Genomic DNA, 16,149 nt, shown 5'->3' on the forward strand with positions numbered 1-16,149 from the left:
TCTGGAAGCTTTTTTCCCCCCTTATAAATCAAATCTTCATTTAAAAGCTGGACTTTTATTGTTGTCAGGTTATTGTTGATATTAAAAATATTTTTTGAAGAATGGAAAACAAAGCAAAGTCTGTACCGGGGCACAACATTTTATATTCATAGTGAGTACATGTAAACTAACAGCTGAATTATGATGTTTATTTATGGGTGGCGATCTTAACAGAAGGTCAAGACAATATTAGGAAAACAGAGAGGCAGGCAGATAGAAGAGATGTCCCTTCAATGATGCCCATGGGGAAATTCAGGCAATAAAGCAGCACATATGCATGTAAATTACAGGAAATGTAAGAAAACATTAGAAATAAGACCACCAGTAGCTCTGCATAATAAATATCAATTGTGAAAATACTGCAATCTGTTTATACAAGCACTGCAATAATGAATTATGGTAGCGCAGCAGTAGAAGGCAGGCAACGTATGAATTAATGAATAATTTATTTTCAGACAATCCAGCGAAATTATAAATTTAACACATGTAAACAGTGTTAATGTCTTTATGCTTTGGTATCTTGCAAATATAGACCCCAGATAGAGGGGTAGTCAGTCCAGTTCCCGGGAAAATTCTTTCAATCATGTTTTCCATCTCAACATCATTGTTCTTTAAAAAAGTTGCACATTTCTTAATGACTTTAAATGGTAAGTGGCATTTACAGTGACTGATAAGTCCGGCGACTCCATAATCCTTCACACATTCACACCCTGACGGTGGTGAGCTATGTTAGTGGCCACAGCTGCCCTGGGGCAGACTGACAGAAGAGCGGCTGCCATACATCAGCGCCACTGGGCCCTCTGACCACCGCCAGCAGGCAATGCAGGTCTTGCCCAAGGACACAACAATTGAGACACTCGGTGCGGGGGATCGAACCAGCAACCCACTAGTTACAGGACAACTCTTACGTTTCCATTGTCCCCGGACTTTCCCAGAAGTCCTCTTACAATCTGCACCAAACAACAAGCATGTATCAAAAATATATGAACAGACATAGGGAGCCGGAATGCACAGTACTTATAATCATTCATTTGCTGATATTTTTTGCAATTCTATGCTATTGTTATTATTTGGTATTGTGCATTGGGATTTAGGTGATTTGCCGTATAATGGTGCAGCTCTACAGATCAGTGTTGGTTTTCTGTATTACCTTTATTTGTTTATGCCATAAATGTCCTCGTTCCTATACACTGACATGCAAATGGGCGAGTTTTGAAAAGAGTTTTGACATGTCATGTGTCATTTAAAATGCCTCGGAGTGGATTAGAAGATATGTGACTTAAATACTGTAATGAACTTGTTAGATTTGCCCTCCTTCCTTGTCTGACCCCGTGCTTAAAAGGTGTTTAAAATGCTTTGGGCTTGGCACGGAGATCTTCAAATAGAACAGCTGAGAGCGCGGTGGGAAGCAGAGAGGGAAAAAAGAAAATGATAGCGAAGGGGTTCAAAAGGCTCAGATTGAGAAAAGGATCAGGGAAGCAAAAGACCAGAAGGCCACCATGGTGATAAAGATGAGGTCGAAATAAAAAAGACTCAGATAGGAAGAGTAATGTTACGCTGGAGGTGTATTACCCCAGCAGGTGATATTACAATGTCTGCTGTGTCAAAAATGAGAGAAGACACTTTTATGTGCGAAGCAATAAAAAGTAATGAGGCTGGACCAGGAGCAAAAAGTAGAATATAGAGTCCCCGTTTCCCCTCTAACTCTCCCCCGAACCTCAGATCTCCAGCATTTGTCCAACTGCGTATTTTGCTCCAGCTCTACTCCCCTCCCCAAACGTTGTTTTGCTCTTGGTTTCACAACATTACAAACGTACTCCAAACCGTACAGAAAGCTGCCGCCTTCCTTTTTTGATCTTCTTTTCTCACCGCCCGTAATTCGATCTCCTCCCCGGAGATCGTATCTGTGTCACTTTCTGCCTTCTCTGCTTTGACATATCCCAGAGGATTTTTTTTTGTGTCTTTAACCTCTTCGCTCCCTTCGGTCTTTCATTCATAAGTCTCATTGTCTCCTCGGCGCCCCGTTTGCTCTTTTAGCTATTTCCTTTATCTCCCGCTCTCCTCGGCTCGCCTCTCTGTGTTGACCCGTATTTTGTTGCTGCTCTGCGATATTGCTTTCTTGTTGTCTCTTCATCTTCTGCAGCCAATAAGATTTGTTCGGTTATCCCCATAAATTGATGAACAGGTAGAAAGTGCTTACTGACTCATAACACCGTGACATAAAAAGGTTGTAGTCACACCTCGATACAGCAGAGTTCTTGTTTTTCGTGAACTAGTGTCTTCTGTTGATGTGTAATGCTCTCACACCTGACTGCATCCAGACAAAGACCCCAGCTGGAAGGGGAATAATGTCTGTTTTCTGCTCTCATCCATCCCCCCCCTCCTCCTCTCACAGCTATTTATTTTACTGCACCTCCTGCTTCCTTCCGTTTAGTCATTTTCTTTCTTCTCACCGTGACTGTCGTCAGAGAGAAGATGGATAATCCTTTAGTACTTCTAACAAAAGAAACTAACATTAAAACACATGCTTTCTTATTCTATATGCATAAAAAATCTGTATCTAATCTATATTATATCTATAAACGTATTAGTTTGATAAGGCATACCCATTTTTATGGTCTTTTCACATTTCACACAGTTTATCAAATGTAGTCACATTAAAAACACAAACCTGGATGTTTTATAACCAGATTTTATATACTATATTAACTGTGCAGTGAAAGGGAAAAAAATAAATAAATGCCATGTGACTATATTCAGCTCCTTCTTCTCTGATACCCCTACATAAAGTGAAGTGCAACATAATTTGGTCGGAGGTCTCCTTGTCGATGGTGTCTTAGTGCGTGCGATTTGGCAAGATAAGCATAAATCAGAGAAGCAGCCAAAGAGGCCCATGGTGTCTCTGGAGGAGCTGCAGAGATTCACAGCTCAGGTGAAAAAATCTGTTGACAGAACACTATTAGGCAAGACGAGACAAATTTATTTATAAAGCACTTTTCAGTAACAATATGATTCAAAGTGCTGCACATGAAAAAAAGGAAAACATTACAGAGGAAAGAATTATTAGTTCTCCACTCCCCAAATCTGGCCTTTATGGAAGAGTAGCAAGTGTTTTTCAGCAATAGGTTTGGTTTGACTATGAATAACTGTTAATACATTCCAAAAGCACTTTATAAAAAAGTGTTTTTTTTTATCAAAATGACCAGGTTGATTATCAGGAAATATTGTCCAGTTGGTGTGATATTATAGGTTAAGGAGTGAATTTGCACACTAGCATTGTCAGAAGAACTCTGCATTTTACCTCTGTAAAATGGGAATAGTGGCTTTAAGAATTTCAGTAAGTAGCTAGCATTGTAGTGTCACTTTTTCAACTAATCATGTGGAAATATTGATTCCAGTTAAAAACAAGTAGTAGTGTTGTGGACATCAGGCAAGCAATTACTATGCCAGACCATTTTTGGAGCTTATCTGGGCAGACAACCTGTACTGGCCCAAAGATGGCACCAGGTCTGAATCTGTAACAGCAATTATTGTTCCTTTTTTTTAAGCTAAATGTGCCTGGAATTGTGCTCCTAGAACAATGTAATACTGTTCCCCAACACTGACAACTTCTCTGGATTTCCCCTGCTAGGCAAAGCTGTAACAACCTGATCCATCATTACTGTAATAAAGTGGAAATGTCCACCACTTGTTACTCCTGATGGAAAAACTGCTTTTGTAAGTGTTTATAGTTTTACTATCATATATGGTAACAAGCAGAGGTTATGTCTTTTAATAAAACGGGCAAAGTGGAGAATTTTGTCAAGAAATTGCTGCCAGGAAGCACTCAGCGTCGCCCTGCCACCACTTTCATTTAAACCCACGCACCTTTTTGTTCTGTTCAAGGTTTCTTTGGATGAAAACAAAATGTGCACAAACGCAGCTACATCAGTATACTGGCTATGTGGTGTGACAAAAAGAAGGCAATCAGAATGAACAAAAAGGCCGAGACAGGTGGAGGAAATGTGGAAAAACAAAAAAGGGGAGAGGGGGATCCAGATGTGGTAAGAATAGACGAACAGGAAACAGAGCTGGGGCTGAGAGCAGCTGAGAGTGTCAGAAACAGAGCCAGAGGGTAATGAGGTGTGACATTGATAGATAGGTAAAAATGAACCCGCTGCCAAGGTAAGCAGGCGGAGGCTGTTCTACTCTCTGTGTCTGTGTGTTATTGAATGATAGGCATGTAAAGTGGTCCGATCACTCACTGAATTACACAGTTGAACACACACACACACACACACACACACACACACACACACACACACACGGGTCTTGTATCTCTGCCTCCATGGCACACGCACACAAATTTAGCTCCACAGCGTTGGTGTGTGAGGCGGTCCCGACGTTTGGCCAAATGAGTTTCGCTGTTGTCACAGTGACCTCTGACCACCGTTGGCTGGGGTCCATGATAGATGAGCTGTCATTGTTCGGAAGTATTCAGTTCACCCACGCTGTTACTGTTTGCTAGAACTCATAGTAGTCTCTCTGCATATCCTTTTGTCCTTATGTGTGTAGCTGATTTTATCTGTCGGTACACTCAGTAATGCCAATGTTGCTCATATAGTTGGGATGTCCTTGAAAAGTTTACCAATGGCAAAGTTGCACTTTAAAGGCAAGATTCTTTTATCAGGTGCGATATTTGTGCAGGATCTATGCACACATTTACAATACCCTGTCATAGATTTGAAAATATATTTAATTTCATGTTTATTTTGGTGCCTAGCATTTGTTATTTAGCCGTTTATTTCATTCCCACAGTAGGAAGAAAAGTGACCCCAAAGTGTATAATCAACTGCATAGCAAATATATATATATATATATATATATATATATATATATATATATATATATATATATAGATATATATATATATATATATATGTATATATGTATATATATATATATATATATCCAGGATCACAGGGTTCCTGGCAAATATAATCCTTCCTTCCTGCATTCAAATCTTTAGCGATATAGAAATATCTGCTGTTTATATCACAATTGTGTATTTATACTGAAAAAGTGGCTCAAAAATGGAAGATTTGTTAATTTTGAACTGTTGAAATGACAAACGTAAACTTAGTTTAACTGTGACTTCATCTTGACAACAACTGAGATATTGCCGCCAACAACTACATACATACTATTCATGAAAACATGCAAATATAAAATTTATTCTACTTTGGTTTGGTAATAACATTATAAGATGCAAAAACCTGAAGGTTGTGGCACAGGTTCACATTCAACTTCTATTATTTCCCAGTGTCATTTGTATTTTAAAGGGTATATGTAAGTGCCACAATTCACAATGCTATTAAAAATGTTCACTTACAAAGTCAGAAAAAAAGCAGAAAGAGCATGCTTAAGTGCATTTTCTGCAATCTGGAGGAATGCACTTAAGAAGTCATGGTTTCTGTACTAAAAAGGGCCATACATGAAGACAACAGTGACATAAATAAAGAGACAAAAGCCTTTTGCTCATGTTTTGTAAAACAAAGTTTCATTTTCCAATAGGAGGTTAAAATACAGCATAGTGACTCAAGGCAAAAGTACAGCAGTTAATGTGTCGTTTGAAAAGAAAAATATGTGATGAATCATCTCGTAAAAGGCTGAGCTGGGGATAATAGAGACATTTAACCTATGCTCTAGGGCAGATCACTGCTGTTTATTATAAAACTTTAAGTTACAGATGTTTACAGATTACAGATATTTTAATTTACACAGCTCTGTTTTGTAAAACCTTCGTGGAAGCAAAAAAAAGTAGATCAAATATAATTCATGCCAATGGGTCAGCCATCTGGTTGTTTCAAACATTTGTACCTTTTTTTTATTTCCCATTTATTTTATTACTTACTATAGTCAAAAAGAAAGCAAAGCTTATATGATCCTCCTGTCCTTTAATTGGTGCTTCGGGGATAAACTCCTTCCTCTCTGCCCATCATCGCTTCTCTTCAGTTCATCCACTGGTGAGCTGAATGGTGTTAGACTCCAAAACACACACACACACACCTCTTTGCTGCGTTGTCAAACACCAACATGCCACAGTTAGCCGGTTAGTTGTCGGGAGTGCCGACAGCTGAATCATCTCCCGATATTACAAATCCAGTTAGTAGCAGCTGCTTTCAGAACTGGAACCGGGTTAAACGTTTGCTTCATAACCAAATAAAAACAATCACATATCGCTTCATCAAGTTGAATTAAGTCTCTATCTATTTACTTTTTTTGACTTGAAAAGCAGCAGCATTTATTATTGAGGAAATAGCATTCACAGATGACTCTGACAACTGTGTTTTAATTATTGTTATTATTTTAATTGCCTACCAGCATATAAAGGTACAGCTGGAGGACGACTCATGCTCGCAGGTATATACTTAGTTTGTGCACTTAGTATTTAATCTTTTTACCCATTCTTTATGTCCATCTAATTATTGGTTAAAGGTTCTGTAACTGTGCTGGTTGTACATGGTTGTGTTTGTTTCATGTGCACTGAGCGTGTGTGCAGTGTTTTTGGTTGTAAGCAGCAGACGCTGATCTGGAACCTGTGTGTTGTGGTCGGGTGGCATGTTGTTATTGAACTGGGCATAAATTACTTAAGTGACCTATTGGCGGCACATCTTCAGACCAAAATTAAATATTTTTCACAATTGATGACCAAATTTTACTAAGCTGGATATTTTTTCCTACAGTATTTAGAGAACAATGCCAAATGTGTTTTAAGGTGATCTAAAACTTTGAAGTGGCCGGCTTTTTTTTTACATACATGAGCAAGCTCTCACTTAACACAAGATGATGTGAATATGTGGCAGAAAGTTCCTCTTTCTAGTCCAAAGTTTTAGTGTTTTGCTCCTTTGTGTTTTGACTCTGAAGACTGGTTTATCCATCCATCCATCCATCCATCCATCCATCCATCCATCCATCCATCCATCCATCCATCCATCCATCCATCCATCCATCATCTTCCGCTTATCCGGGGTCGGGTCGCGGGTTTAGCAGCTTCAGTAGGGAGGCCCAGACGTCCCTCTCCCCGGCCACTTGGGCCAGCTCCTCAGGAGGAATCCCAAGGTGTTTCCAGGCCAGCCGGGAGACATAGTCCCTCCAGCGTGTCCAGGGTCTTCCCCTGGGTCTCCTCCCAGTGGGACGTGCTCAAAACACCTCACCGGGGAGGCGTCCAGGAGGCCACTAGAGCGGTTCGCAGCTGAGTGCGAAGCTGCCGGGATGAAAATCAGTGCCTCCAAATTCGAGACCATGGTCTTGAACCGGAAAAGGGTAGAGTGCCTTCTCCGGGTTGGGGAGGATGTACTGCCCCTAGTGGAGGAGTTCAAGTATCTTGGGGTCTTGTTCACAAATGAGGGTAAGATGGAGCGGGAGATCGACAGGCGGATTGGTGCAGCGTCTGCTGTGAAGCGGGCGCTGTACCGATCCGTTGTGGTGAAGAGAGAGCTGAGCTAAAAGGCGAAGCTCTCGATTTACCGGTCGATCTACGTTCCTACCCTCATCTATGGTCACGAGCTTTGGGTCGTGACCGAAAGAACGAGATCCCGGATACAAGCGGCTGAAATGAGTTTTCTCCATAGTGTGTCTGGGCTCTCCCTTAGAGATAAGGTGAGGAGCTCAGTCATCCGGGGAGGACTCAGAGTAGAGCCGCTGCTCCTCCACGTCGAGAGGAGCCAGTTGAGGTGGCTCGGGCATCTGGTCAGGATGCCTCCCGGCTTGGTTTATGATCTGATTTTTTTATTTAGAACTCTGAGCCGTCTGCTCAATCAAAATGACAGTAAAGAAATTATACAGTAACATTATTATACCTGTAACTAAATATGTTAGATTATTATAGCATATATATATATATATATATATATATATATATATATATATATATATATATATATATATATATATATATATATAGTATATGTATATATACAGTATATATATATATATATATATATATATATATATATATATATATATATATATATATCAGTATATGTATATACAGTATATATATATATATATATATATATATATATATATCTATATATATATATATATACAGTATATCTATATACAGTATCTATATATATCTCTATATATATATATATATATATTATATATATATATATATATATATATATATACAGTATATAGTTTGCATCTACCGTGCATGTATGGGATCTCTCCTGGTACTTGACAAAAAAACGTGATTCACTCGGTACAACACCTCCCCCTGTTCTCGGAGTCGAGGGACAGTCAAGCGTTTGCCTCCACTGTTGGTGGCAACAATTCAATCTTGCAAAAGAAGCTTGTATGCTTAAAAATGAGCCGTGGTGTGACAACAAGATCCAGGTTCCTTTCTTTGGTTCTGTTGACGGAGGAGAAGAGGCCATCTACTTGGGGTATCGCATTAGAGCTCTTTCTCTGCCTCATAGTTTGGAGACCCACTCAAACAGGTCATAGCAGCATCCTGCGCTCTCCTTAGAGAGACTTCTGTGAGAGAAATCTGTGCTGCAGCTAGCAGGTCATCACCGCACAGTAATGTTCGGTTCTATCGTTTGGACATTGCACAGCCACTTTGATGGCACAATCTGTTCTATCTGCTGGTCTGTGCAACCGTGTAGGTCTAGTGTTATCCTGGTTCGATGGCTGTTTTGTGGGGCGTCTCTATACGTCCCATGCTATATGTGTTGTACCCCGTTCCTCTCCTTCAGGGAGCCAAAGTTATAGACAAAGTATTTTGTTAATTGGTTTCCCTAAATAGGTTGTTTACCCTGTGTGCCTCTGTGTTTCCTTGTGATGAACTGGTGTTCTTAGGTTTACCTCACCTCTCGCCAATTAATGGAGGAGTTATGCAGCAAATACTCTCTCCCCCAAAGCCCCTACTCTGACCCTGCAAGGATAAATAGGAATGGATAATGGATGGATGGATAAATGGATAAACGGATGGAGCTCTCTAAATATTACATCCCCTCAGCCTGATGCAGATGCCTACATATTGGACTCCGTCGGAGACACGATTCGATTATCTGCTAAACAGCGCTGTGACGGATGTTTTTTTTTTTATCATTTCATTCTCCCACAAACATGCGGCAGCAGTAATACTACTTCATATATACCGCACCTGTGCTCCTCTGCTTCAGTAATGATGCGACCGCGACTCAAATATTGGAGCAATAATAATGTTGCTTAATCTCACGCGATGCTGTTCACATGCTTCACTCAGTTTTTTTTTTTTTAAATAATTGATTCTGCTTATGTTAACATTTGTTTTGTTTTTTGTTTTTTCTGCTGCAATAAGTGATGAACAGACAATTTAAAATATAAATATGTGTTCTTATTTCATAGTAAAGAAATGTTCACTTATTTTCAGGATGTTAGACCTTGGAGCCATTTATAGTTAATGGTGTTTTGGTGTAGTTTGGGTCTGGTTTATTTGGTTTGGGTGGTAGTGTTTTGTTTACATGCGGGCTGACGCACTGACCTATATTTAGCTCTACCACTGGTGGCGGTGTAGAGGGGAAATCTATATAGGTGAGAGGTGAGAGGGCAGAGAGGGTTCGGGTGGCGGGAGTTTATACGTTTTTTTAATAGGCTTAGCCTACTGGTTAAGCTCTACCACATCCACACTCTTCATATTCTGCTGTCCGTCTGACATGTTGTCAAAGATCGCCAATCTGGATTTTGGATTGTTGTTCATCTTCAAATTGCATTCAATAAATGGGAACACCCGCAATTTATCTCCCTATCTGGACATCTTTGCGTAAGTGCGTTAGGACTTGGATTCCCCGCAGCCAGAAGCGACTAAAGAGGTGGTTGAGAGTCACTACAGACCTGTTGACAGAATATATCGTTTTAAAGTATAATGATCAGGTTACACCAAAACACACTGACAGAGTGTGTTTATGGATGTTTATTGGCTATAGTGCAATGCAATCTACAGAATTTTACGCCTACATTTAGCAAGGCAAATGCTTCTATCCAAAGGCACTCTCTGTATGTAATATTAAATACTATTGAAGCGAAAAGTAAGAAACTCACTGTCTTGAACCTTTTTTTTTTTTTTTTTGGAATCCAAGCAGTCAGAAACTTCAGCCTTGTGATGGATTTTATAACCAAGAAAGAGACAGCTAGAAATTAATAACCATTTGCAAATGAGTTCTAGTTTCTATTTTTACCCCGAATGAACAGAAAAGAAAAGGCAGGTGCCTCAGGCCCCGCTTTGTGGAATTGATTTGCTAAAGTTATGCTTAAGGTATTTTGGTGGCCTACAACACTGGAATAATGTACGGTTACTCAAATAGCATTTGTGATATTGGTGCAGGGCATCAGATGTTAATTGAATAGTGAATAGGAAAGTAAGTGTGGAAGTGTGTGACAGAAAGAGAGAGAGAGAGAGAGTGTGTGGGTGTATGTATGTGCATACACTTTACGATCCAGTGTGCCTCTAATGAGACACAAAGTACAGACAGCAGGTTGAACGTGGGCTGAAAAACCATGACAACGGCCTTGGGCTTCCAGACATGTGGAGGGAGACTGAAAGAGAGAAATAGACTGAATGTCATTTATAACACTTTTTTGTGATCCAGAATAGAAAAGTGATTGATCTGTCTACTGTACGATGAAATAATAAGTAAACAACTGCATCCTCCTTTCATTTGCACATACCGGTACACGCTCAGCTTATCCTTACGTACGGTACTTCTATAAGTGGACCCTCGACGCCTGCTTTGAAACCCTCCTCTTATTTGCATCATCGCCCACACAGTTACGTATCTAAACTGTGCCTCTTTAAGAATCCATGTGTTTGTGTGTGTTTGGTTTAAAATGTAACATGCGTGATTCAGACAACATCCTGTAGATGTTGTCTGAATCACGCCTAGAGTGTAATAATAAGTTTCATTGACAAATTTCAGGTTGTATTCCTGGTACTTTTTGTTTTTGAGAAAGCTTAGAGCTGTTGTGAACACAAAAGTGAAATGGGACCAAATGAATCAATCATGACTTGCTTTCACAGGGAAATCAACACCAGTAACACCAACATATAACCCCCACCAAAGAGTGGACTTAATCTCCCTATTGCCTGATATGTATAGGCTTCACACAGTAAAGAGGTTTATGTCGTGAAACCCTTTTTTTTTTCAAATATGTGCTGCTCTCTGTTGTTCTGTTGGCTACTGACTTTATATCAGCTTCCTGGCCTGTGGTTTTCTGTAGCATTTTATGGCACACAAGGCTAGACCCAGGTAAAGTACACGTACATTTCCTATTGTGACCTTAATCCGGTGGAGTGACTTTAGAATTGACACATATTTACAACAACATCAGGCTAATTTATCTTCTCTACTCCATTGTGTTTTTTTGGTATGTATTTCTATAGGTTATCTCTGTATGCATGTGTCTAAGAGAAAGGTAAAATTCACCAAAATAGGTGAAAACTACAGCTGGATCGAAAAAGTTGAATATTCAGGAAATACTTTTGTTGTCGGAAATGTTTGGTGTAGAACCAATGATGATTTTTGCAAGTACTTGAGGTTAAATAACAATTATTTCAGAAGGAGACTAGATATGGACCAATTAGAAATTTTGTAGCCAATTTAAAATGGTTTTAAAATGGCCAGTTTTGTAAAGCTCTTACCATCCATCCAATTTCTAGACCCGCTTATCCAGGGAGAGTCGCAGGGAGTCTATCTCCAGCGGTCATTGGGCAATATGTGGGGTACACCCTGGGCAGGTCGCCAGTCGATGACAGGGCAACAAAGAGACATACAGCACAAGGATGTTATACTAGCTTAGTACAACTAGCATGATTAGCTCTGATAGCATTACGAACAGCAGTTCCTTGTAGCGTTCGGAAAGGCTTATGTTAACTGTGAGATTTTTAAAAGACTGCCAACATTTCCCAATCATGTATGTCCTTTGACAGAGAGAGTTGGTCTCCTAAAAAGGGTAACAGATGTCTAACAAGCATATTATCTTAAGACATCTAACTCCAGCTTGTGAGTGCCTGAATTAACAGGACCCCCTTAATAATCCTTTTAGAAGCTTGTTACACCTGTTGTGCTTCCTCTAACGTCCAGTGTTGGGCAAGCTACTTGTCCAGTGTAGTGAGCTAAGCTATCAGTTACTCAACAATAAATTAAGCTTCACTACACAAAAGCCACCACCTATAGAAATATAGCAAGCTAAGTTACACAAATGTGTTAAAAGTAGCTTAACGTAGCTTAATGTTGTACCAACCTAATGTCAGATCAATTCAAAATGAGTCTGATACACTGGTTACAGTGTATCTGGTACACTGCTAGAAATAAAACAAAAAGGTTATTGGCCTAGTACGTGCGGTGGCGTTAATAACGTTTGGTGGCGTTTTTTGCATATTATATTATCAGGAGGTTGTCTTTTATGTGCTCAGCCACTAGATTTAAAGGTATTTTACCCAATAAGAACACTGCAGCACCAGACACAACCAGGAGGTCCCTGATCGTTGGGGAAAGGCAGAAAGAAGATGCACCATAAGCTTTTTCATATTTCTTTCGTCATTTTAAACATGAAACTACCAAAGCACAAGCCAAGTAGTAGAACTAAATGTTAAAAAGAAATTAAAAGCTAAATAAAATAAACCAGGTCACTTAATAAAGCTGCATTTTCTGTATGCTTTGTATTTATATTCACATGATAATATTTTCAGAATTAATAATAACATTTCTGTTAAAGATTTCATTTATCTTCTGCACCAAGGGCATAAGTAGGGAGAACAAGCAGAGTGAGTTTTGTGTAATATCAGACTTTATTATTGAACTAAGCAGGATTTAGACAGGATCAGAAAGGAAGGTGCGTCTTCTTTCTGCCTTTCCCCAACGATCAGGGACCTCCTGGTTGTGTCTGATGCTGCAGTGTACTTATTGGGTAAAACACCTTTAAATCTAGTGGCTGAACACATAAAAGACAACCTCCTGATAATATAATATGCAAAAAACGCCATCAAACGTTATTAAGGCCACCGCACGTATTTTACGCGAGCGCGCGTTTTTTACGTCACCGCGCGTTCTGGCTGGAAACGCGCGGTGACGTAAAAAACGCGCGCTCGCGTAAAATACGGGTTGGAACTGCACGTTATTGTACGGACGATAATTTGCCTAATCGGCTTGCCATAAATTCCACTGCCGTACGCATGCGCATGTTTCGATAGCTACAGACAGGAGAGGCAAAGTAGAAGCTCGCGCATGAACATGTCCAACCAACAACTCAGATTGATTGTTCACTCTGAATGTTGTTTCAAAATAGCAAACCTGGTTTCATTTCTTAGTTATGTCCTGGATTTTGTAGCGTTTGTGGACGCTACGTCGCTACTTGATTAAAAAAATAACGTCACTACAGGAAAGTTACTTGATTCATAAAGCAGCGACGCTACAGTCAAGCTACTGGAAAATGTAGTTTAACTAATAGCTTCGCTACATGTAGCGGCGCTACTGCCCATCACTGCTAACGTCATATTTGAATACTGGTAGCGAAATAGTTAATATGAGTGCGCCTCTTTCAGTAACAACTTCTGCACAGAAGGGTGTCAGTGTTGCCTGTTATTGCTTATTGCTATTTCTTACAAAAAAAATGGATCATTAATTTCTGACTAGCCAATTATGATAGCTCAAGCATAAAATTACAAGATGCGGTTCAACAGCTGATTTCTCTGTGCATTTCTAGAAAGGAACTAAGCATTTTTACTATTTCTTCATACATAACACCCTAAAACTGTAAAGAGGGTGTACTTTCCTTTTGCCATGAGTAGATTTAAGGCAGCCAAAGCAAAAGATTATTTTTTCCATCACTGACATACCCATAGGGGTGTGACATAAATAAAGATCACATAAATAAGATAGGGCTGTACTATTTAAAAGATTAAAAGTAAGCAATGTTTTATCGTCAGTGCAAAAGAGGGCAGAAAGCCAATAAAGTCATGCCTAGGCTGGAGTTATGTGCTCATGCTTTTTAGTTCCAATTGAGAGATGAAATTCAGCAATCTGTCTGTCAACTCTGCGGGGATCATTGATCCAGTTAAACACATAGAGTTTTACAGCAGTCCAGACTTAAGATGATAAAAACACGAATAAGGTTTTTAAGTTCTTTAATGGGGACACAATTCCTCACTCTCTGATAACCCCTGGCTTGAAAAAATATAAGTATTTCACCCAGATTTGACAGAAGATTAACTGTGGGGAATCAAATGACTAAAACATCCGCTGAACTCAGGACTGATTTCCCAAAAGAACCTACTTCTGTTTTATTTTTTCTAAAACGACGTTGCTTCGCTTTATTTGGACACAGTTTCATTGTAGTTTTAAGGGATTACTGGTGTTTAACTAACTGCCAGATACATCTGAATATAATCAACATAAAGAGTGGTAATTGCAAAGCCTCTGGTGCCTTGGGAGCGGGGAACAGCCTCGGGTGGTTAGCATTTAGTCAGAAGTGTTGAAATTGACACTAGTACATAGGGGCCAGATTAGGTAGAATAATCATAGTCAATAAAGTGGACGTGCTGAGGCTGTTTTGTTTTTTTGTTATTTTATGGGGTATTTTGGCAGAAATGCACCAGCAGAGCCTTGCGAGGCACTTCATCCCTGCACTTGATTCCAGCTCACATACTGAAAAAAAACCAACAAAACAAAAAAAAACACTCTCCTATTACATTCACAGCAATTTATTTCCAACTGTCCTAGTCGTCTACGTCAGCAATGCTCTCATTATTAAAGTAAAGGTCAACTCCAAATTGATGGAGGAAATATTGAGAGGTATGAAACATGACGGCAACTCCAATTTTCTTCACCTGTGGGAAGAAAAAACAAAATTCAGCAAGATCCACCGCACATATGAACTTTTGAACAACCAAGTCCTTACATTCTGCATTAAAGTACATCAAAGGAGGAAAAAAATGTTTAGCTCAGAGTTTTTGTTCTTCATTGGCTTTAAGGAACACATTTTCATTAAACCTTTAAAATTGTCAAATACGTTTCAGCAATTTTATTGGCCCTTTGCCCCATACAAATTTGATGTTATTAATTTACACATTCATTTACCCGCATTACCAGCATACACGTGGAGTGGGTGGATTGACAGCAATCTAAAAATAATTTCAGAATGATGTATGACCACAGCTCACTGACGGCGGGTGTCAGTAACAACAATGACCACAAGAAAGGGAAGATTTAACTGAGGCACACATGGTGGCAGGCAGGGGAAGCGGTTCGCACACACACACACACACACACACACACACTGAATCTCCAATCTGACTTTGGCTGCAGGGATTGCTGTAGGAGAAAATGAGTTTTGTACTCTGGAGGCTCCGAGACCGAGAGAGGAGAGGGAAAAAAAACATTGGTGGAAAAAGAAAAAGGCTGAAACAAACTAAATTAGGCTGAAAGAGCCTAATCTTCATTGTAAGATGTGAGATCATTGTTTTGCTTGCAGCAAAATGTTAGACATTTGTCATTCAATCCAGTTCCCTCCATTTATCTGCGTCTTTCACGCACACTGACATTCACACTCACGCTGCCATCTGCTCGTTGTAAAGGGAGCCGTAAACCTGGGCGTCTCACTAAAGATGCAGACTGGGGTTTCTAAGTGCGATGCGACGGTAGATTACATGCGTGTAGCGGGTGCGAGCTGAGCTGCATTGGACAAACCCAGTTTGACCCAGATCAGCTCAGAAGTCTGCTGGTGCATGCGTGTGGGTGTGTCTAGGCCTGGTGGTTATGACCCTTTTCTAAGTGATCCATTGGATTTTGGACGTGGCCCATGATGATGTAAGAGTTTCCTCCTACATGTCTTCTGACTGTCTAGTGCTGTGTCTGTTTGTGCTTCTTTTTACACTATGTCTCCTATATTAGCCCTTTCTATTTTTCACCTTTTTGCCTTTCCTCTCCTTTAAAATGAGTGTGTGTGTGTGTGTGTGTGTGTGTGTGTGTGTGTGTGTGTGTGTGTGTGTGTGTGCGTGTGTGTAAAATAGGATCTGTCTGTGATTATGACTTTCTCTTTCGCTGCACAAGGCATCTCCTCCATACTTGGTTTGACGACCGTTCA

This window comes from Fundulus heteroclitus, unplaced genomic scaffold, assembly GCF_011125445.2.
Source record: "Fundulus heteroclitus isolate FHET01 unplaced genomic scaffold, MU-UCD_Fhet_4.1 scaffold_137, whole genome shotgun sequence".
Lineage (NCBI taxonomy): Eukaryota > Metazoa > Chordata > Actinopteri > Cyprinodontiformes > Fundulidae > Fundulus > Fundulus heteroclitus.